General features: G+C 40.8%; 1 protein-coding gene and 1 pseudogene across 10 annotated transcripts in view; both read left to right on the plus strand.

Moving 5' to 3' along the window:
* Nucleotides 1–22,250, plus strand: part of LOC110985313 (zinc finger ZZ-type and EF-hand domain-containing protein 1-like) — a 57,020-nt gene that overhangs the window by 8,273 nt on the left and 26,497 nt on the right. The window lies entirely within an intron of this gene.
* On the plus strand, nucleotides 8–21,813 carry LOC147798034 (uncharacterized; annotated as a pseudogene). Its single transcript, XR_015426335.1, has 2 exons — nucleotides 8–19,722; nucleotides 21,312–21,813. The product of XR_015426335.1 is annotated as an uncharacterized LOC147798034 (transcript).

A 22,250-nucleotide genomic window follows, 5' to 3' on the forward strand; every position in this document is an offset into this window, starting at 1 on the left:
GTTGGTTTGAAATTGTAAAGTCTGCTGCCTGCAACCTACGCAGATTACCAATACATACACATTATTTCTTAGTCCATTACTTCCCATCGCTAAAGTCTCGATCACTAATAGTGCGCCCCCACCCACTTTTCCTACGATAACGCCTGTTTCGTTATTATTCCTCGATCACTGTGCTTGTTTATTCGTTCTGATTCTTGTTTATTGTCCCTCTTTCATTCTGTTTCTTGATATTTTACCGTTCCCTTTTCAGTCTTTCACAGGTGGCAGGCTGACCTTGTATTGACCTATTTCAGAGTTTGCCCAGGTGGCGCTATTGCATCCTATAAATATATTTTTTGTGTTAGAATACACTGAGTACATGTATGTGTGTTCACTTGTTCTGTTTTCTTGTATACATGTACTCTCTGATTCGTCCTAATTGTAGCATTTTTTTTTATAATTCTTAATTATTTCAAGAGCAGTTGTCTCGTTATTCTCTGATATTTTGCTTGTTGATTTTTCATATTGCTGGGTATTTTGGCTTTTCTGATTCTTGATTTTTGGATACTTACTGTTGATCTAATCTTATCGCCAAATTTTCAGCATTTCTAGTTTCCTGACATTCGGAGTATTTGCTTTGTGATTTTGCAAAGTCTACTTCCTGCAACCTACACAGATTACCAATGCATACATGTATGCATTATTTCCTAGTCCATTACTTCCATTCGCTAAAGTCGCGATCACTAATAGCGTGACCCAACACACTCGCCCCCCGTGAAGGCGTCGGCCATGTTACCTTTGGCGAAGATCACATGCGTTTGATTAATAACTTGGCAGATTCACTCGAGAAAAAATGAGAAATTATTGTAACCATATTATAAAACTAGAACATGTCAACCCAAATTTACATAGTTTCAGACGACCACAAGCGTCTCAATGCCAACAACAGCGATCCCAATGTTGTATACGGTCCTTTGGATGCAAGTAAATTATTCTCCAACTCTATGTGCACAAACCACACATTGACACCACGTTTTGGTTTTTGGCAAAGATTTCGAGCGGCAAGTTTATTTGTTTTTGCTGATTTCAACACCACTTTCTATTGCCACACTTGGCAGAAATTCTGTAAGATTTCTTGGCACACTTGCCATACTTGCCACACTTGGCCGAAACTCAGGCACACTTGCCAAAGAGATACTTGCCACACTTGGCAGAAAAACAGGAACAAACTCGCCAAAGGCTTGCCACACTTGGCAGAAAAAGGCAAGGTTGTTAGCAGAAAGACTTGCCACACTTGGCATAACAGGTTGGAATTCCTTGGCACACTTGCCATGCAGACAAACCCCACCGGAACAAGTAGGTGCTTGTCCTATAATGAATAGTCATGTGATTCTATTTATCCTTTACAACTTAAGAAAAACTTACATAAGGCACGCCGTTTTTTCCACCGCTTGAACAGGCGGTTAGAATAAGCCCCACCAGAACAAGAGGATGCTTGGCGTAGTGTTTAAGCAAAACGAAATGAAACATTACTAACAACTAACTTTACGTTATAATCACTGCGAGATAATTCGCCTAAATTGTTTATTTGTTTACTTCGGAAACTGCGTGTCGCTCCCAGGTAGTTCCCGCCATTAAACCAGTAAAAGCTAAATTCATAGTCCAAAATTATGGTGGAGATGGGGAGGTGGTGGGTTTAATTTGTGTGTTGCCGCCTTGAAAATCTAAGCCGAAGTGGCCCATTTTTAGTGCCAAACTTGCTGTGGTTCAACCGTTATTTCCTTGTGGCCTTCTGGCTTCACCAATTATTCCCCTCGAGACAGTTTAGGTGTCTGAGCCCGGAAGAAGTACCACATTCTCTGAACCCTCTGAGGCCTCTGTTGATTGATGTAAGGCCATGCAGCCACTTTGCTGATCCCATTAAGCCAGCTAGTGCAAGACAGTGATGGGTGAGACAGTAGTGCCTTGTTCACCATGGTATAAGCCAGATGACCAGGACTGTTTCAATGACTAAACGACGTGCGTTGTGGTGAATAATGCATTTTATCCCATAGCGATAAAATAAATTATCCATTTCAAATCCCCTGATTAAAGAAGGTAGTTACGCAACCTAATGTTGTACTCCCATTTATTACACTCACGACAGCCAAGAAAAACGCCTGCTAATTATGATGACAGACACAACTTGTTAAGGCATAATCACATTTATAAATATGGTACACAAGACAAAACTAATGATAATATTGTAGACCGCCAAATCTGTTATCAACTACCGAAACAAATGATGCATATTCTCGACGATATAAATTTAGCGGTGTGCGAGTACATTGAGCTTGAAAGACCCGTGAATTAAAGGTAGATTAAACTAACTTTAAAACTATTTGAAGCCTCGGTTATTCCCCGGAATAACTAGGGTTTTTTTACACTCCTTAAATAACTATTACCCTTATTTGCCCTTACCCAACGTAGTTGGGTAAGGGCAAACCCGTTATATATAATTAACATCTCCCCAACGCAAAAATACATCTTGAAAATAGTTCGCGGTACCCGCTGCTTCATTTGACTCGGACCGGCCAGCCGACCCCGGCAAGCTCGGTGGTCGAGTGGTTAAGACGTCTGCACTAGTAAGCAGGAGGTCGTGGGTTCGAGTCCCACCCGAGTAAGCTTGTGAGGTTTTTTTTCGCAAGCTCTCGGACAAGCACTGAGCATACAGTGTTTATTAATATACGTTGGGTAAGGGCAAACCCGTTATATATAATATTTATTAAAAACAAAACATGAGTCTATCACCATATCTTAACCAGCTTTACAAATTAATTGGTGGAAAAACCTCCTCCGCCAAGAAGACACGTGCCCACACACCAATAGAACGGTAGTAGAAGAATCTGCCACAATTGTGGGCTGGTATCGACTCGCATTTATTCAGACGAAGTAGAAAACATAGGCAGCAAATACAATCAATCCAATCAAATTCAATTGTTTTGTTTACAAAAAGCTGAAATGAAAGTTAGGGGACGTTTTAAAACAACTAAATGTCCAATTGGACACCAAACAAGCTGGCTTCGTCGAACATAAATTAAACCAAATATTAGTGGGTAAGATCTCTAGAGGCAAACCACTCAAGGCTTTGGAAGCGGTGTGTTATCCAGAATTAACCGGGGCAACTGCAGAAACCTTAAAAGATCTGTTTTAAGTCTTGGAGAAATACTTTACCTGTGCCATCAAAAAGTTTAAACCTACTTAGTTAAACAAACCGCAGAAGAAGTTTGCTCTTTTTTAAAAACCGTTTATAGTAAAATGGAGACGCATTCTTTTTATTTGACCGAAACCGAGCAGATGTTTAAATTAGAAAATCAATAATTTAAAAGGCGATAAAAAAATTTAAGTTAGAAAAGTAAACTTTTGCCCCGGATAATTCAACATTACAAAATCTACCGAAATTGAATGGGAGACTCAAGGAGCAGGGCGTCCTGCATCAAGGGGACCCGAAGGAGTTAGAGCAGCGCGGGGACGACCTGCCGCACTTGAGGTATCATCTATCAACATAGATGTTACAGAAGCACTGAAACCCGTAATACCATTCTCAGAATTAGAGGCAGACAATTTAGTTGTCTTTTATGACTTTATAAAAGATTTCCTTCCAGATGCTAGATTCCCGACGCAGGGAATCTAGCAGAATTCAGCACCTCAGTTGACCAACAAGTAACTGCCCTAACCGATCAAATAAAAAACGTTAACAGATCAACGTTTAAGTTTAGGAACAATACCAGTCAAAGCATCAGATAAAGAGAAAGATGATGTGATAATTTATGCGAGAAAATAGACATCATTTCAGAAGCTTGCCATCTCGCTTTGGATTTATCAGCGAAGAGTTTTTAGGCACAAACATTGAAGAAAGAGCGAGAACCATTAGAGCCGCTCTGTTCAGCGATAGAGATGCTCTTTTTGTTATGTCTTCTGATTCTAATGCCCTGGTGATGCATTTCTCAAGAGAGAAGCTCCCGGTGATTTTTTACAAGGTGGAGAATGTGGAAGTGTAGTCATTCCACCGGGGTTTACAATGTGGATTGGCTTGATTTTATTATAAACGCCATTCCGGGTGTGAGTTTTAAAGTACACCATGACTCAAATTTGGTGACAATTATGATAACAGATTTAAATCTCAAATTACGATTAGGTAAACAAGTCAGCAAACTTTTGAATTTGCCGAGAGGTAGACTCGTCCCAAACGTTATTTACAAGGGGAAGGCAAATATAGACCCCTTTGACGAACTTTGGATACACTGCCGAGAAATAAACAATCACTTTAATTACTTCAACGGGCGACCTTCGTACGTATTGTGTACCACGTCAGGCCCGAGCGAAAGTGCTAAGTCACTTGTAAACGATCAGATAATGAGCTTACATTTTTCGTTGAGAAATGAGTGAGACGAAATCATCAACAATAAAGACGGCACAATTTCACTCGAGCTAGACTTTTAAAACCGTATATTTTAAAAGATGACGACAAACAATCAGTTGATTATGTATCCAGATTTGACTGGGTGTCAAACCGAAACAAACACGACAAAAATTTACCGCCTTCAAAAAAATTGAAGACATCCGCGGTCAAATCTTACGAGAACGCGACGCACGTGAGACATCTTACAAAAAGATCAAATGGTATTAACTGTGCTTAATTATGTGGAATACAGTGTCGAAGCATTAGGTGCCAATTCACCATCGGAATCCCTGCTCTTTTGGGTAGCGTGTCAGTACCCATAGGACTAGTGATGGAGGGTATTGCCATTGGCGCATTTGGTGCCTTCGTGATGCTAAAGTAGGCCTCCCACAGGTTGACCCATAAAACAAAGAAACATGATCAAATCAGAATTCTTGCAGAGGCCAAGTTAAACACCATTGAGGAATACCGTCTTACATGTGATCCGAGATGCCGATGTGTCTCAAGAAGATTTGTCTTAATTTTGTCTAAACTGAAAAAGTTTAACGAAATTGTGACCGGACGTGGGATTCTAGGCCGCCCCTGGTAGTGGGGTGGTAGGTCCATCCTCCAGTGATAGAAGATGAGGCACTCTCCCTTGACTGATTCCCCCAAAGAATTCAGTCGGAAACCGGATGTTGATTTAATTGATTGATTGATTTAATTATTATTTGTGGCTTTCATCTCATCAGCTTCTTTCGGTAAACATTTCCCTGTATGCAAATTGTTGCATAAGTGGTTACAACCAAAGATATTTATTGTATACAAAATACAACACATTTAATACACTAATACGTCTAGTGTACACAATGTTGTAAAAATGTCAAGTTGAAACATTGTATCAACACTTTGTGGTAAATAATTACCCTGGTGTGGTGGCTTAGCAGTGATGTAGCCTAAAGTGGTGCAGGAACCCTGTGGCAGGCAAGTTCCCCAAAAGATTGAGCTAATGCAAACATAATTCACAAAAGTGGCATGATAAATAATATTCTTAACTACAGGGATTATAGAACCGCTGTATGAATACTTGTATAGAATGCACACCGCATAAAATATAGACAGCGTACCCCATCTTGTAAGTAAGCACACTATGAAAAGCAATGGCCGCGCGACCCACCGATGCGAGTCGTACACAGCCCCAAGCTCCATACACAGCGCGGTGTTGCACACACGAGGCCTACAGCGCACACCACGTCCAACGTAAATGTAACGTAACATGCTTTGTGTGTATACATATACATGTGTATAACGTATGCCACACAGCAATCTATCGCAGAAGAATCCCCAACAATATGATCATAAAACCACTCAAAAAGTGAATCAAAATCCCACTATCCTTATGTATAAGATCAACTGACATGCTCTATAATTATCAGCGGTTATGATGATGATAAGCCCTGTGAGGGTACTTAACCACAAAAAGTACAGAAAGTGAAGAATTTTGGAGCAAAACTTTCTTACCTGGGCGTTGCTCGATCAGCAGCGAAATGGCCGCACCCGAGAAAGTTCTCGAACGACCAACGCCCACAGCCATAAGGCACTGTTCATAGCAAGGATCCCGGACATATTGCTCCGCCATTCATAAAAAGTGTAAATGCGGATCATTCCAAACCCAAACTAAGGTAACGCATTGGAACTTCCCATGGAACACTAGCAAAACAATGTTTACAATTAGTTAATTTATAATTGAATGTCAATTAAGGGGTATAACCTTAATTGGGACATAAATCGTGATTCCAAAAGGACTGTTTGTTATGGTGGATGTTCAGGCTTATGTCATGGAAAGTGTAGAGTGGTTTTTGCGCTGCATAATTAATTAGATAAATAGTTTTCCATGCGATAAATTAGAACTACAAAGTACCGGTCACTACAAAATGAAAAAAAGATCCGGTCTGACACGACGACCAAGCTTGTCCAAGAATCCAAGATTGACAAAGCTGAATTTGACCGCCAAGTGCAAGCCAAAGCTGAGACCCTCGCAAACGAAAGGGCGGCAGTTTTTAAAGAAGACTTTATGAAAAAAACTTGGCGAGTAACTTTGTCTAGGTCTGTCGGGTTTTTGGAAGATCAGCCACCCACTTATCAAAATATCATGAAAGAAGTAGAACCCACCGCACCTCCTTTTTAAAATCCTTATAAAATAAAATGGGAGCCAACTTAAATCAATTAGCAATTGTAGTCAATAAAGACGAAGAATGTATAAACCTATGGCAAGATTCTTTACAGTACGCAAAAATGCCTTTAAACTTTGTAGTCACACCCAGTTTGTATTTGGTGCCATTGGACATGGACCTGAGAATCTGAACGTTTGATGGATAAAACAATAATTTGCAAATTGCAACAGCCAGAATGCGGACGGGCTACATTCCAAGTTTAAATTTGAGTGCAGTGCCTCCAGAGCCCAAGACATCAAATTTTGATGAAGACATACCAGAGTCAATAGAACCAGAGCCCACACCTCCTTTACCCTTACCAAAGCCCCAGCCACAAGAAAAGAAACCGCTAGACATTCACAACGAAGAAAAACTGTCGTTAGTCGTAGGAGCCATTATCGTTGGTGGACTTGGTTTTATGCTGTACAAAGTCTTAACTTGAAACTAACTTTGACTTAACCAAAAAGTAAAAGGCATGGAAAAACCCCTCCTCAAATTTGAAGAGGGTTTAAATTTTTTACCTAAAATTAATCTATTACATCCTCTGAACCGACCTACTTCTTCTGCACGTAAGTCAAAATTAAAACACCCACGCCCACAAACAACGTCCAAACATTACTAGCGATCCAACCGACCGCTTTACTCGCTGCGTTGAACAGCCAACTCAACACGCTTCCGATAATACCGGGTAAAGCACCAAAAGCAGACAAACCCAGTTTCTTCAACACGTTTGCCAAATTTTGCAATTGCCTTTTAACCCAATCTGTAACTCCCCTTTGGATTGAGGTTTTGGTTCGGGTGGTTTATGCCCAGGCCCGGGACTTGGAGTTCCAACAGCTCTAACGCTAGCTACGATAGAACTGACTAAGGTACTAATGGCTAAACCTACCGCCGATAAAATACAATTGTGACGCCTTGTTCTCTAAACAACACCAGAATTCATTCGCGTAAAGTTAAATCGCGGTGCATTACAGCTGAAACGGTTTCTTTGATGCGATTGATTTGGCTCCAAAGCTGAACTGTGTTTCTGTCGATTACTTCTAACCTGCCTTGCCTGTCGACTTCTAAATCGCTCAACTGCTTTTGAAGTTCTACATGTTCTCCTTCCAAAGCCACTTCTAACTTGTTCTTAACCTCTTGAATCTTTGCTTCCAACTTGTCCAAATTACCCAGGTTTAAAGTCAGCTCTGTAAAGCTTCGTTTAAACCGCAAAGTTCTCTGTAGTCTAGCCCTTCTATCGAGGGTTCTTCGGTTTGTACACCTGTACCTCGAGTGACGACTTCTATGATTTCACTGACTCGATCGGCTTCTTGAGGGAGTCCTTGTGTCTCAGTAGTTTTGGGGGGAATTTGCGAAAGTTGACTAGCTATTTCTTGGACTTGTTTCGTTTTACCGCTAACTTAGTCACGGAAACTTAAAGCATGTCTTATGAAATCTACGTTTGTTTCTTGCCTAATTCTGCATAGACTAAGAAATTGATTATTGTTATTTTCATATGTAAGAAAAACTTTTTACCTTCAAACTTGACTTAAAGCTATCTTTACTATCGAGATTAAAGATGTTTGGGTCCCTAACTATTGGTTCATACCCGGTTGCTTCTTGAATCGCGTCGTAAAAATCATCCATTTTGTCTTGGATTAATGCCATCCACAACTCTGACGTGCCTAGTCCTTGGCCTTCTACAAATGACGTTTCTTGTTGAGTCGTGTCTAATGTATCATCTTGATAAGGTATTATCCCAATCTAGGTCTTCTTGATTGGCTTCTTCCGGCTCTATTTCTAAGTCGCCCATCCCAATGTCACCAAATCCTCCTTCTGCCATCTTTTACTTTAGAATAAACTGGTTTTAACCGGTTGGTAAGCTTGCGGGTAGGACACCTTGCGCCACTAGCCAACCCTGGGTAGTCAATGCACCTGAGGACAGCGTGGCCAATTTGACCAAGTCTTCTACCGATAGTCTATTTAGATCAGGCGGTTTAAATTTTAGCAGTCAATTACTAAGCATGGCGTATCCCATGGAAATTGCTGAAACTACTGCGCCGTGATAGACCGTGTTGGCGATTCCGTTTATGTTGATGTTTGCGTTACTCATTCTTATTACATACCGTTTTTAAGTTGCCTGTACCTTTTTAAACTACATGTACTCCATGTCTAGGACTTCTGGGTCTGTGGTTGCTTGAGACGTTGCTTGAGCCAGTTGTGAAGGTGCTTGGGAAGTCGCTTGAGCAGCAGGCTTCTTTTTCAAAAATATAAATAAGGCGATTCCCCCTATCAATAATACACCCAAAATCATGTTTCTATTTGCTGTGTAAAGGTTCTCCAAGTTGAACTTACTTTCCGACTTTACCCCATGTTCTGACTCTGCGATTTTCATTTTGGCGAGCTGTAATTTTATCATTTTGTTATGTTCTGCCAGCTTTTTACCTTGTTGTATTCGCTTGGGATTTTTACTCTTAGTGACCGTCTGTACTTGGCTTTTTACCTGACTCGGTGCTGGTGTCGGTGGTGTTGCTTGCTCTTCTGTTGACATTTTCTTTTATAATAGAGGGATTTTTGTTGATAGCCAGATGTTTAATTGTAATTAAGGTTGCCACCATAGGTGATAGGTACACCTCGTACTTGTAACAAAGTTCGCTTAAAAAATGGCCCATTGTTTGACTAATGATGGGGTTGTTATTTAAATCTTTCGTTAGATCTTCTTCAGACTTCAAAGGTACTTTGAAGCCCAGGAATTCTATCTGTGTAGCAATGCCTAAAAGTCTCGTGTATAGGCTAAGAATTGAGTTGCCCAGAGTTTTAATGATTTCTTTGCCGAATCTAACTTCGTACAAGTTAAAGAGGTTTTCCTGTTCTGCCGGGGTAAATGACTCCATCTCTTTTACAGAGTACCCTTTGCCGAAATATTTTTTGGACTCGCCCGATGCTACTACTGAACAGAGTCTGTCTTTGACGTTTGGTTTAGATTCTGTGGTTTGTGCGGATTCTGTTTTAACTTTTGAATCGGCGAGTATACTTTTGATGTCACCCATTTTAATATATATATGTACATTTGCTTGACACGTAGGTACTCGTAGGTGTAATAGGTTAAGTTAACTGTGATAACTAGCTCAATAACTACTTGAATTAATTGCAGTATCTCTTTAAATTGCCTAAAACAAAATATAAAAATTGGTGCAACCAGACTATAACAGCCCAGTTACACCAAATTTAAACAAATCTTTAGCAAACGATAAGTAATTTGTTCTAGGTCATCAGTTGGTTTAGGTTTGTTTTCAAGTAAGCTTATCAGACTTCCTGTTCTTATTACAACTAAAGCATCAATTTGATTTAATATGGCCTAAAGAATTGTCTAACCGTTCGATGGTACACAAATCAGATTTTCTCTCCAAAAGCTGCATTTTGACTTTACAATCTTTGTAGAAGCAGAATTCGTAATCTTCTATTAACCCGTGGCAAAAGTCTGTGTCTATGAAATGGTAAGGATCGAATCTGTTATACTCTTGTCGTTTTGACTGCAATTCTTAACCCAGTCGCGAATTGTTACCTCTATAGGATCGTTGCACAATTTGCAGCCATGTCTTTGTTTGCCATGTTTACAAACTGAAGAGCTACCACACTCTCTGCATAGATGCTTCTGCTGACCATGGGGAAACTTATTCTTATTTAAGTACTCTGTCTTCATATCGCTACACTGTTTACAACAGATGTTAACGCCACCACTTGATCTAACTCTAAAACCGGAAAGATCTTTCTGCTTTTTACAGATTTTGCAGATTTTATTTTGCATCTTTATTTATTTTATACGTCAATAAAATTTATTTCATTTTAATTAAAGCGAGTAAGACACAGGCGGCTCCGTCAACAACACCAGCTTACTGAATTTGATGCCGCATAAATGCTGTTTAATTAATTCTCTTTCACCGTCAGGCACAACGTCGTTCTCATCCAAGCACTGGTCAAACGAATTTCAGTCCTTGCATTGAAACAAAGCTACACAAGCTGTGTTTTCTCTGAAGTCTTTTTGCACCGAATTTTACTTTTGACTCAACAGCCAACATGAATGCAAGTAATGTCTGCCGCTGAAGGCCATTTTTATCGTGCAAGTGTTGCTTCATTTTAACTTTTTACGATTTTTGATAAACTGATCCAAGGCACAATCGTTTATGATGAACAGCGTATGTACCCCGTCAAGCTTTCTGATACAGGACAATCGCTTCATTCAAGTCTAACTTCTCTCGATCTATGTAAATCACATACATGTACATACACATTTTCGTTTGTATATATCAACAGCCGATCCAAATAGTCTTGTTTTTAAATAGGGTTTGACAGATGATTACTATAGCTTCGTACGTAAATCGGTATTCACATTCTAATAGATTCAAGATCCACTGGGTTTTACCCGATCCCGTCTTGCCCACTATTAAGGCGCAGTGAGGTAATTTATACACGTTACCAGTCATTTATTTTAAAGCCGATTTACTAAACCAAACTTTTAAAATTCCCATCTTCTACGGTCCACTGCGCATCCATTACCAAAAACACGTACATTGTCAACGGGCCCGCAGTTTCCACCTTTCTTTTCATTATGTCACCACCCCCACCCGATGGCCTACCCGACCCGTGTGCCGCGTTATCGTCCGAACTTCTAAAGTCGAACCAGAGGCCGTATTTATCCTTCAGGTAACTGGCCATGTCAACGCCTGCTAGATTTAGATCTTTCACAACATCTCTACCCGAATCTGCATCCGAATCTCCGACAAACTTGGTAATTTCGTTCCAATGTTGATATTCGTATAATCCCTGTGAATACAGTTGATTCGGCTTACCTGGATAAGAAATGATGGCTCTATCTCATTCAGAGATGCTCGCTCTTATAGATTGAATCCAAACAAATAAACTTTGGGTGCTTTCGAAAAAACATGTATTCGAGGGTGTATCACTGTGTGATTTATTTTCTTCGTGGAGACTAAAATGGAGCCTCGGTGGGTAGAAATAATAAGAATTAAACTTGTGTAGACCAAAACCATGTTTACCCAAGCTGTGGGTTGGGTTGTACCTGAGAAAGCAGTGGGAATGCATTTTCGTCCCTTCAGGGACTCATCAGCCGCTTGATTCAAATATGAATCGGGGTGTACAGGTATGGTTTGTGAGTGGAATGACACTCACTAGGTGGGGAAAGTGATTACCGTTCCTCTGATCATGATATTTGTGCACAATTAGTTTGAATGGGTTTGTTCATTCAAAAGTGAAATAACAATATCTAGAGCGTAATCAGATTTCTCAGGTGTGGCGGACTGATCGTCCTCCGTGTGGCTGAGTTTGGATCTGACAATGTTTTTCTTGGTAGTTTTGGCTACCTTGTAGGCAACTAAAGGAGGTTTGGGGAAAACTTCCTTTAATGTTGGGTTGCCAGAGATGAGGTGCCAGTGTTTAAGAAGAGCTCGTTTGATGTCTTTGTGTTTCTCATGAGGAGTGTGCATAGTGGTGAAGACGAGTGGGAGTTCTTTATTGTTTTTCACTTTTCACTCATTGTGAATCATAGATTCCTGTTGCCGGAAATCAGTGGACTGCATCGATCTTTGAATCTCGGCTTGATTATAGCCTTGTTTCAAACATTTTTCTGTGAAACTTTGTTTTTTTTTGTAGAAAATCATTCCCATTATTTGTATTTCTGGCATATCTCAGGATTTCTCTTTTGATAAAGCCGTGGAATATGTGCTGTGGATGGGATGAAGTTCTTTCCAGGTATTGGAACGTTTCCATTGGTTTCGTGAATACTTTTGTATCCAGGGTACCGTTTGAGAGGAAATGCGGACCTTTAGAAATTGTAAGGTCCAGATACATGTAGGTAATGGAAGTTTCGGATGCCTCAAAAGTGAATTTGAGGGTAGGGTGCAGTTGATTCATGTGATGAACGAATTGGGTGAAAGAATCGAGTTGGCCATTTTAGACAATGAGAATGTTGTCTCTGAATCTAGCCCAGGATAGGATTTTGTCCATGGGGGCAGAGATTCCGACTCAAATTCATGTACATGCCTCCAGAGCCCAAGTTGTCTGATTTCTGCGTGCCTTCGGAAGATCAGAAAGTTAGAATTTGGTTTGGATCCTGAGAGGAACTGCTTTGGTTGTTTTTTGGCTGATGATGCTGCAATCGGAGTTTGTAAAACCAAATGAGGCGCACCAATTGGACTTTTTATACTTGCCTTGGGATCGAGTAAACCCCCAAACTTTTAAATACGCTTTGACTGTCATCGATGTGGGTTCCAGGTACAAAGAGGCCGAACCATTGACAAGTAAAACAGCCGAACAAGCATCAGAAGCAATTAAACAGATTTACAAAAGGTTGCCTTTGACTTGGTCCCGGTTAATCGAGGTGGACTCGGGATCAGAATTTAAAGGCAAATTTAAAAAGTTGTTTAACAAACACAAGGTCGAGATTCAAGTGGGCGAACCCGGTGTTCATAGGTCGCAGGGGATCGTCGATTAGTTCAATAAGACGTCAACTGAAAGGCTGTTTGGTCATCAATACGCGCAAGAAATGTTAAACGTAGTCGAATGTAACGTAGAATGGGTAAAACATCTGCCCCAAGTAATAAAATCGCTCAAAGAAGCAAAGACTAGGTTGATTGGGAAAGAACCTGAGGAAGCAGTCAATTTAGACCGCATGAAACAAGCACCAAGTGCACCTGAAAGGGCTAGTGATAAACAACACAAAGAACTTCTCCCAACCGTTAGTTAGGTATCTATATTACCCAGGGGAACAAGAAGCTGTCACTGTCAAAAGGGTGACAGATCCGGTCTGGTCCATGGACGTTTACCAAATTGAGAACCGTACAAGCCAGTTTAAACGGGTCTGGGGTAAGGGGGTGAAATGGGGCCCACTTTGTATTATTTGTTAGAGGGGCCCAAGAGAAGTTTCGTTAAAGAAGAACTTCAAGTGATACCCAAAAACACTGAGTTGCCACCTTCTCGAATAGTTTGATAATGCCCGTAAGCTAAAGTGTCTACTCCGTTTTGTAACAGGTGACGTTTTGTTTCCAAGGGTGACGGACATAGTTTATTTTGCATGACTGTGTACAACAGATGTTTGTCTGATCTGAAGAGTTCCAGCTTAAAAAAGTGTTGTAACCGTTCAAATACATGTATGCACCTTTTATAAGCCTTGTGCGACAACTGTTTTGGGGTTACTACTTTAGTAACTCCTTTCTCTCCTTCAAATTCTGTTTGTCTGTTAAAATGGAGTACATTTTTGGCCAAATAGTGACTGCTTCCGATATCACTTGACCGCCAAATTCGTCTTTCATTTTGCCAAAAACTTTTTTAATTTTCTGATCGTAAAGTATATGACCGGGCAGGTAGTTGCTCAAATCGAATAGGTCATGCTTTTTACATAGGTAACCGGTTAAATCGTCAGTTTGAATCTTGGCTAATAGGTTGTCTGTGTCAGTGTACAAAAGACAGATGTTTGAGCCAAAGTCCGCTTTCAACTCATTGTAGTAAAAGTCGTACATTAACGGTTTAGACAGGTTGAGCACGCTCACGCCACAGTAAAATGGGCTTATTCAGCTGTGTTTTAATACGGTACATTTCGACAAATGCGAGATTGCACTCTTTGAACGGGGTAGTCATTTTACAGTGTGGTTTAGAAGTTCAACACTTGTACCAATCGGCGTCTTGTAAATCTCTCAGCAGGTGTCGTTGATGTGGAGCCTCACGTTTTCCATCATCTTGCCGAATACCGAGTTATTCATTAACTTGAAGAAGTCTTTCTCAAAGTCAGACTTTGCTCTTTTGCGTAGCTCGGTATTTTTGTCAACGTAACTTTTCATCCAAGGTTAATGATCGAAGGACATTACAGTGTGAACCTCTTCTATCTGTAAACCTAACTCTTGGTACTTTTGCAACGTGCGATAGTGTACAACGTATTTATGTTTGGACCCAAAGTCGCCACAAGCTTGTCTATTGAAGTAACCCTTTCTCTTTTTTCCACCAAGTCTTGTTGATAGTCCGACAACCATTCGTTTGGCACCACTAAATTCTCGGGCACTAGTGGGAAGTCGTTGTGTCGTGCAAGTGTTTCGGGTAGTCTAAAATGACTTCGAGCGTGTAGCCTTTAAAGCTCGGAAGAAAGCCCCAAAATAAACTTGGGAGTAAACTTGGTTATGTCTTTGACCCATTGGAATTTCCCCATCAGTAAAGGTTGATTCATGGCCCCGCCATACAAATTGTTTTCATCTAGATACATGATATGTGACATCGGAATGTTGGGATCGTAGTGTTTTAAATCTGGATTGTTTGCTTTTGCATAACGTTTTGCACCGACGCTCAAGATGCCACCTCCTTTAGCCCTTGCTTGTCTATGCCCATCAAAAGTTTAAGTTCGATACCAGAGTGTTTTAATAGCGTGTCCCACAATAGCCCCGGTGATGTGTAATAGTTGGCTTTAAAATCTTTAATAGCATGTCCCACAATAGCCCCGGTGATGTGTAATAGTTGGCTGGGTCTAAACCATAGTGCATCTTACACACTTAAAGAAAGTTTTCAAACATGCTTGCTAGTAACAATACGTCTGTTTCTCAAATCGTGGTAGTCTCTGAGATTTTTACATGTAAACGTTTTCCGCACATTTTGAGCTCTTACGTACTCGTCTTCTGTAACAGACTGCTGTTACAACGAGCTGTAAAACGCCTCTATTGGAGGTAATCCAGTTTCTCCAAATCTATCAAAGGAGTTGATGTATTCATACGGATAGACACCCTTCTCCAAGAGCAAATCTGTGTTGTCTGGAAACCTTTCGCAAAGTAGGTTAAAATCTTGCGAGGAACAATTTTTGACCAACCGATCTAGCGAGGCTGCCATGAAATGAAACGAGTCTAGGAACCTAAGCTGGTTACAGGAAAACGAAATGTAATTTTTGGTGTTTTTAGCAATGACTTTTATTTCAATTCCTTCAAACACCCGAGCACCTTGCATGATTAGATGCGCGTCGTACTTCTCTAAAGTATGTAACACTACCAGAATAGGCGTTTGATTTGGCACAACCTGTAACTTGAGATTGCAGTTGGCGTGTGCAGGACCTCTATGTTTACCCGTTGCGTGACAATGTTCTCGGACTTTTCAAAACTTGTTAATGGGTTTCTCGCAAGTCATGCAAATGTACTGTCTGAAACCACTGTCATTTAAGGAACTAAAGGCTGCCTTTTCGCCTTTAGTTTTTGGTTCGTCTGAAATTGGGCACTGGCACTGAGATTCTTCAGTTGGACGAATGAGCCTTTCGCAGATCCAGCATCTGTTGTATTTGTCGTAGAGTTTCTGTAGCTTGGGTGACTAGGGAAGGGGCTTTGGGTCGGCAAATGTTTTATTGATCGTGCCAACTTCTCTAGTTAGCGATTCTAAAAATTGGTGGCTCCGTCTTGACCTCTATAGGTCGACATTAACATCTAACGGCCACGTAAGAATAGCCACACAGTTTGTGAATTTGTGTCTTGACCGTGTTTAATGGTTTTGGTGGGAGACACTCCAAAACAGACTCGAAATCTGGGTAGATGACAAATGGGGCGCCATGCGTGTTCTTGTAATTTGCAAACTTGAGAATGTTTTTACCCGCTACTGGTAACTGTACTCTGGTAGGCGCTTTCCTTGACAGTCTTCTTGGTGCCTGCCGAGTCTGTCTTCTGTTTGAAAGTGAGATAGGCAATTGAAGCACCAATACGATTTGCTCTTGTGTTTGTTGACGTCGCCCATTAACCGAGAAAAGTTCTTGATCCAACAATAGTGAGCTGTTTCATCTCGGTTAAAGTAGAGCAAGTTGATTGGATCGCCTACATGTATGTGTTTAATTTTATAAAGTATGTAGACACCTTCTTTCCTCGTGTAACCAAATACGTTGATTGCCAAGTTGTTCTGTGATTCAATGTGTGGAATCTGCGACAAGGGAGTGGGGAAGTCCACTTTTGTGAAGTTTAAACCGTCGTCTGTAGTGTAAGTTGAGGCACGTTCGTTGTTTACTTTGTATTTGGGTTGGTTTCTAACTGTTGTTTGACGTCTGAATATAACTTCAACCACTTCGTGCCGGGGCATTTTTCAACGTCGATGATGCTGGGCCGGCATGACTATCATTTTTTTCGTTTTCAAAATCCTTCAAAAACTCATCATTCCATTTAACGGTCGTTTATAGCCGCACGAAGTAATCTTTAGGCACTATTCTAAATTGACAGGTGACCTTCATTGACGCCCGACTATTTCAGCCAGGCCTGCAGCCTTGTAAACAGAGCCCAGATTGTGCGGTGTTATACAACTGTCTTTTGTTCACGAACCTGGCTCAGTGCACTGTTGACCTCTTTTCAATAGGGGCCAGATTAGCGTGCAGCAGTGCTGTGTGGCTCATCGCTGCGGTGGTGGAGTGCTTTTGTCCCCGGTGGTAATCCGCTTGCTCTCAATGCCCCAAACCCTGGTGTTCGGTTTCAAAACTACGCTGGATTATCACCACTTTTGAGAGTGAAAAATGCCGGTAATGCCCAGCAGTGTGGTCTTTTGTTCGGAGTAGGTCTTTTGTTACAGGGCCCTGTTTCCTTTGTTCGAGTTTGGAGACCCTGGCCACGCATATAAACCATACAGCTCCGATTTCGGAGTCCCCGGCAGGTAGTGGTTAAAGCAGCTGTCAACGCCCAGCAAATGCATTCTGAGTCATTCTTGTTTTGAACATTAACGATTGCTTTCTTGTGTGCCTGTTCTTTGGGCAACGGAATGGAAGTCGCTCCCACAGGTTTATACTCGACCACGTTGATGTAAAACGCAATGACTTGGTAAAAAAACCCAGCCTGAGCCTCTCTGTTTGTGAGCTTCGACTTCTTCAAGATGTTTTGCTATTTGTTCCTTCAAAACACGCATTATGTCCAGTTTAGAAATCACCATGTTATTCTTGCTCGTAAATGTGAAAACGCCAAATTTTGTTTCGACTCTGGGCTTTTCCATTTTGAACTTAACCTTTATTGCTGTCTGCAACTTGTAAGAGTTTAACTCTTTAAACTCTGCCAACACTTGGCCTTCGATATACTTTTTATAAAAGTCAAAAAAAGGTATCAAGTCGTCGGCAAAGAAAGTAGGCTCTAGTTCCCAGTTTCTGTAGTTACCTTGAAATCGCCGGATTCTTCGGATGTTTACCTCTTCGATCACTTCTGGTTTAATGTGTGATCTAATTGCGGCGATTATGTCTTTTCGTAGTACATTGCCTTTTGTGCCTGGCCGTAGAGGGTATGTCGTTATCTTGTGCTATTTGTAAGAGCTGACGGTATGATTGGCATGTAAGATTTCTAAATTGTTGTTGGCCCGCTTGAATTCCTTTTATGAGTTCAGATTTAGAATGTTTTCTGCGTTTAGCTGGTGATAATGAAATGTTGTATCGTTTGACAAAGTCAGATAAAAATGTTTTTTTCAATCGTCTAAAGTCCATTCAGAAAGGACGGCGTTGTGATTTCTGTGGTGTTTTCATGTCTCTATATATAGGTAAATATTTATTTTTTTTCAGTTTTTCTCAGAGCTTCAGTTCTTTTGTTTGACATCTCTATTTAAAAATACTATTTACTTAAGCCAGTAGTGAATTTATTTCATTTTCCCTCAAAGCATCGGGTGAGCACAGTTTTAACCGAGACTGGGGAAGTCCCGGGAATTCCCTTTTTGGTTTGGGGGTAATGAGGTCTGGGGGAAGTCCCTTTTTTGGTTTGGGGGGCTGCTGGGAGGGGTCAAAGGTCATTGAGGTCAAACGTCACGGGGTTGTTTGGGTTGGGGAGGTGAGGGGGAAAGTCCCCATTTTGATTTGGGATGCCTCTTTCTGCTTTTTTGACCTGGTTTTAAAAAGAGCGAAAACTGTCAATGAGGTATAGGAGGGTTTTTTACGAAAATGAAAAGTGGTTTTAGAGAGCTGGTGTTTTGGAGGGTTTTTGAAAAAGGTCAATGAGGTATACGGGGGGTTTCAGTCGATGAGGTCATCGAGGGTTTGAGGAAAAGAGTGAAAAGGATGCTGATCCAGAACTTGCTTTGGCATTACTACTGCATCCTATGCATCCATAAATAGTTGGACGCCGTTTGCATAGTGACATGGCATGCATAAATACCTCTGCAGTGTGACACATTGAAAATCTTTGCCTGGCTTCCCAAGCAACAATGAACAGATTATGTGTACAGTGTAATTGTACATGTTGTTATCATACGCAAGCTGTCAACTTGTCGTCCTGCATGCTTCTGACATTTGTTATACACCATGGCCTCTAACGATCCTGGCGGTCATCTTCCTGGCTTTGTCTATTTGCTGAAACTCCACAGGCGGTACACGAGCACCATTTCAAGGTAAAAGCACACGAATGCATGGTAAAACTCTTACGGTGTGGTGGCTGCGCACGATGGAGAATCCAAGCTCGCAAAATTCAAAACCATCATTCCTATGCTGCAATTAAGCCACAAGCTCGACATCCAGACTAATAATTATGACCTCGTTTTAGACACAATACCATTTTGCTGTAAAACAGTCGGGGAAACTGACACTGGCGTATGGCATAGGGATGATCTCCTTCTTAAAAGCCCTCTTGAGGTACACATTAAAATTTCATCCTACTCCTTTGGATGTACATGTGCAAGCTTTGAAAAAAGTTCCATTCATAGACAACACTTGATGAACCGTACTGTTCACAACCTTATGAGACATGTCTGGAAAAAAAAAACAAAGGTTTTCTTTATGTAAAATTGGAATGTGTCACAATTTCAAAGTTTTGGTTTAAGTGTGTTTTGGTGTACATGTACAATATTTTTAAACGTTTGTTATGCACCCTTCTATCTTGCAGCCATAGAAAACAAGAAAGATCAACATAAGAAGCGGAAAAACCCGGGTCCGGAATCAACTGAAGCTTAAAGAAAGAGAGGAAGGCCGTCAGTTGCCCAGCTGTTTCCCGAGGCCATAGAAACAATAAGGAAGTTCATCGAAGAAAACGGGTTTGAAGCGCACAGGCATCGGGAAACAGGAACTGGGAAATGCGACTCTATCTACCTGCCATTCCATCAAGAAACACCTGATGGAAGTGATACCTGACCTCGCCAAGTTAAGGCCAAATTTGGGTAATTATTAATGTTATACCTCAATACATGTATATTATTACAAAAAGTGGGCAAAGGGGGTAAACAGGAACACAGGACTACCAAATTTCCATGAAATGTCCTAATGTAAGACAAGTATATTATAGAGACAAACGATCTGCAAAATTTCTCCGCCTGAGTGCTGTTGTTTTCAAAATTTGGTAAATTTCGTCCGGACGATCTTTGGAAAAGGCACTACTTTAAAAAAATCTCAACCGTTTACAGGAGCAGTTCTACACTAATGTTATCGTTAGTGCATACAGTCAATTTAAAAAATGTGTACGCTGGCCAGTTGTTGGAAGAGTCTACCACAATCAGCGGGTAACATTAAAAACATCTGTGAACACGCTTCCTGTACAACTCAAACACATTGTACAGCTGAAAGAGACTTTTGATTGTTTTTAAGTTATAATTGTTCAATGAAAAGGTGCCTTCTCTAGCAAAATGGTATATTGTCTTATGATCACCCCTTCAGAGATAATGTTATGGCCCAAGCCAACCAACGTGGCCACTTGTTTTTGTGGTTGTTGCGACGGTCGATTTGGGGGACGAAATGTGCAATTTCCAGACATTTATTCTCCTGTTTATCCTACACGAAGGACCTTTACGCCCACAATACATGAGTGTGTACCACATTTTATACTGATTAGACTGGCGTTTGGGGCATGCAACAGCACCCGCAACAGCGTGTGGACCTTGTGTACACTTCAGCGTGTAATACACATGCACTCAGCGTCGCGATCCGGTTGCTATACTTCAGGATCACGCATTGTTCGTATTTCGAATCCAAGCCACAAAATCATATTTTCAAAAGAGAATGAAACTTCAAGGAAGATTTGTGGGGGCTTGATCCTCAAACTACCAAAATTGGGGTTTGAATTTCTTGTCTGACATAAAATCGTGATCTTTGCTGCTTGTGCAGATGCTGTGAAAACATACTGTGGTCCGTGGATTTTTGCAGGCAAATTTACATGAGCTGCTCCTTTACCTTAACAACGATCAACATTTTTCTCAAGACACTGATATCAAAATACAAAATAAAACAATGGATTTGTACTACGAATGAATAAAAACCACAAAAATCTGCTAATTTCTAAAAATTACTGCAAATGAAAATCCTATAGTTTTGCATTTGCTGTTTTTGCAAAATTCCATGGACCACGGAACGTTTTTACATCATCTGCACAGGCTGCGGAGATCAGAACTCCATGCTGAACAAGAACTTTGAACCATTTTTGAAAAGAAATAGTTTGGAGGGGGCGCTTGACAGATTTTCATTTAATGAAATTCTCCTCTTTTTAGGATACTCTGTTTTGGCATTGCTATGAAATACAGTACATGCATGTGTATGTATTATCAACACCTGCTCTAAAACAAGCGGTAATGTTTGCTGGTTTGGGTTGTACCATTCTCAGAAAGGGTGAAAATAGTATAGTTTTCAGGGAGAAACCACTTCATTCAGAAATTTTAACTTTGAATTTATCAAATATGGAAAGGATCGACAACAATAACTAAAGAATTACATCCCCTTTGCAAATATGACCAAGAATTATTTCTTTGGCCAATGACAGGAGTTGACACGATCCACCGTTGGATGAAGGCTCCGTCTATGAACTCTGGTGCTGCCAAGAACTACAAAGGGCTCATTGACGCAAAGATTCCTGCCAAGCGAAATGACAAGAGAAGGGAGAATATAAATGAGCACTACTATTTGGCGAGAGTCAAGTATGCGCGTGAGGCATGCCGCAGGTTTGCAGAGTCTGGGGTGATGTTCTCCATAGACAACAAACATATAAGCTGAGGGTGAGCTCCTGCACGACAGCTGTTGACAGAAGATGCAGCGTAACAAGATACTTCCCAACCAGTGATGCACCAAACTTGTATGACCAGGACTTCCCGACTCCGTGCTACCTCATCACCCCATTGGGGTACAAGATGCAGCGTAACAAGATACTTCCCAACCAGCGATGCACCAAACTTGTATCACCGGGACTTTCCGACTCCGGGCCACCTCATAACCCCATCGTGGTACATGGAAATGTTACCCCCGTCCCCAGCCGAGATCACAGTTGACAACCTTGGCAGACAGTGCTACTGGTATTTAGAGTTTAGGTTCCTCATGAGAAATTGGGTCAGTTTGTTGCATAAATATTATTTACTGTCTCTGCTTTGTCTCATTCAGTCAGGGAGATGTTAATGCATAGTACAGAGTTGGATTTATACTCAGTGTTTACCCATGAGCTTGCAAAAAGACCTATAGGATTCCAACCCACCACATTCCGTTTATTGAATCGTTTATGCTTTGTTTTGCTTTGCCTTGGTTCTGTCAGTAGTTCACCTGTCCTGCCAGATGGAATCATTCAATGCAAACAAAACAGTTGGCTTTGACTGATGAAGCATTGTATTATAGTAAATGTACATGAACTGCCAAAAAACTGCACTTTGGTTTTGAGATTGAGAAATATGACCGTGAGTCAAATGACATTATATATTAATTTCACATTTATTTT

Source organism: Acanthaster planci, linkage group LG09 (genome assembly GCF_054643075.1).
Source record: "Acanthaster planci isolate LZ-2023a linkage group LG09, COTS_SCS, whole genome shotgun sequence".
In the NCBI taxonomy this organism is placed as follows: Eukaryota; Metazoa; Echinodermata; class Asteroidea; order Valvatida; family Acanthasteridae; genus Acanthaster; species Acanthaster planci.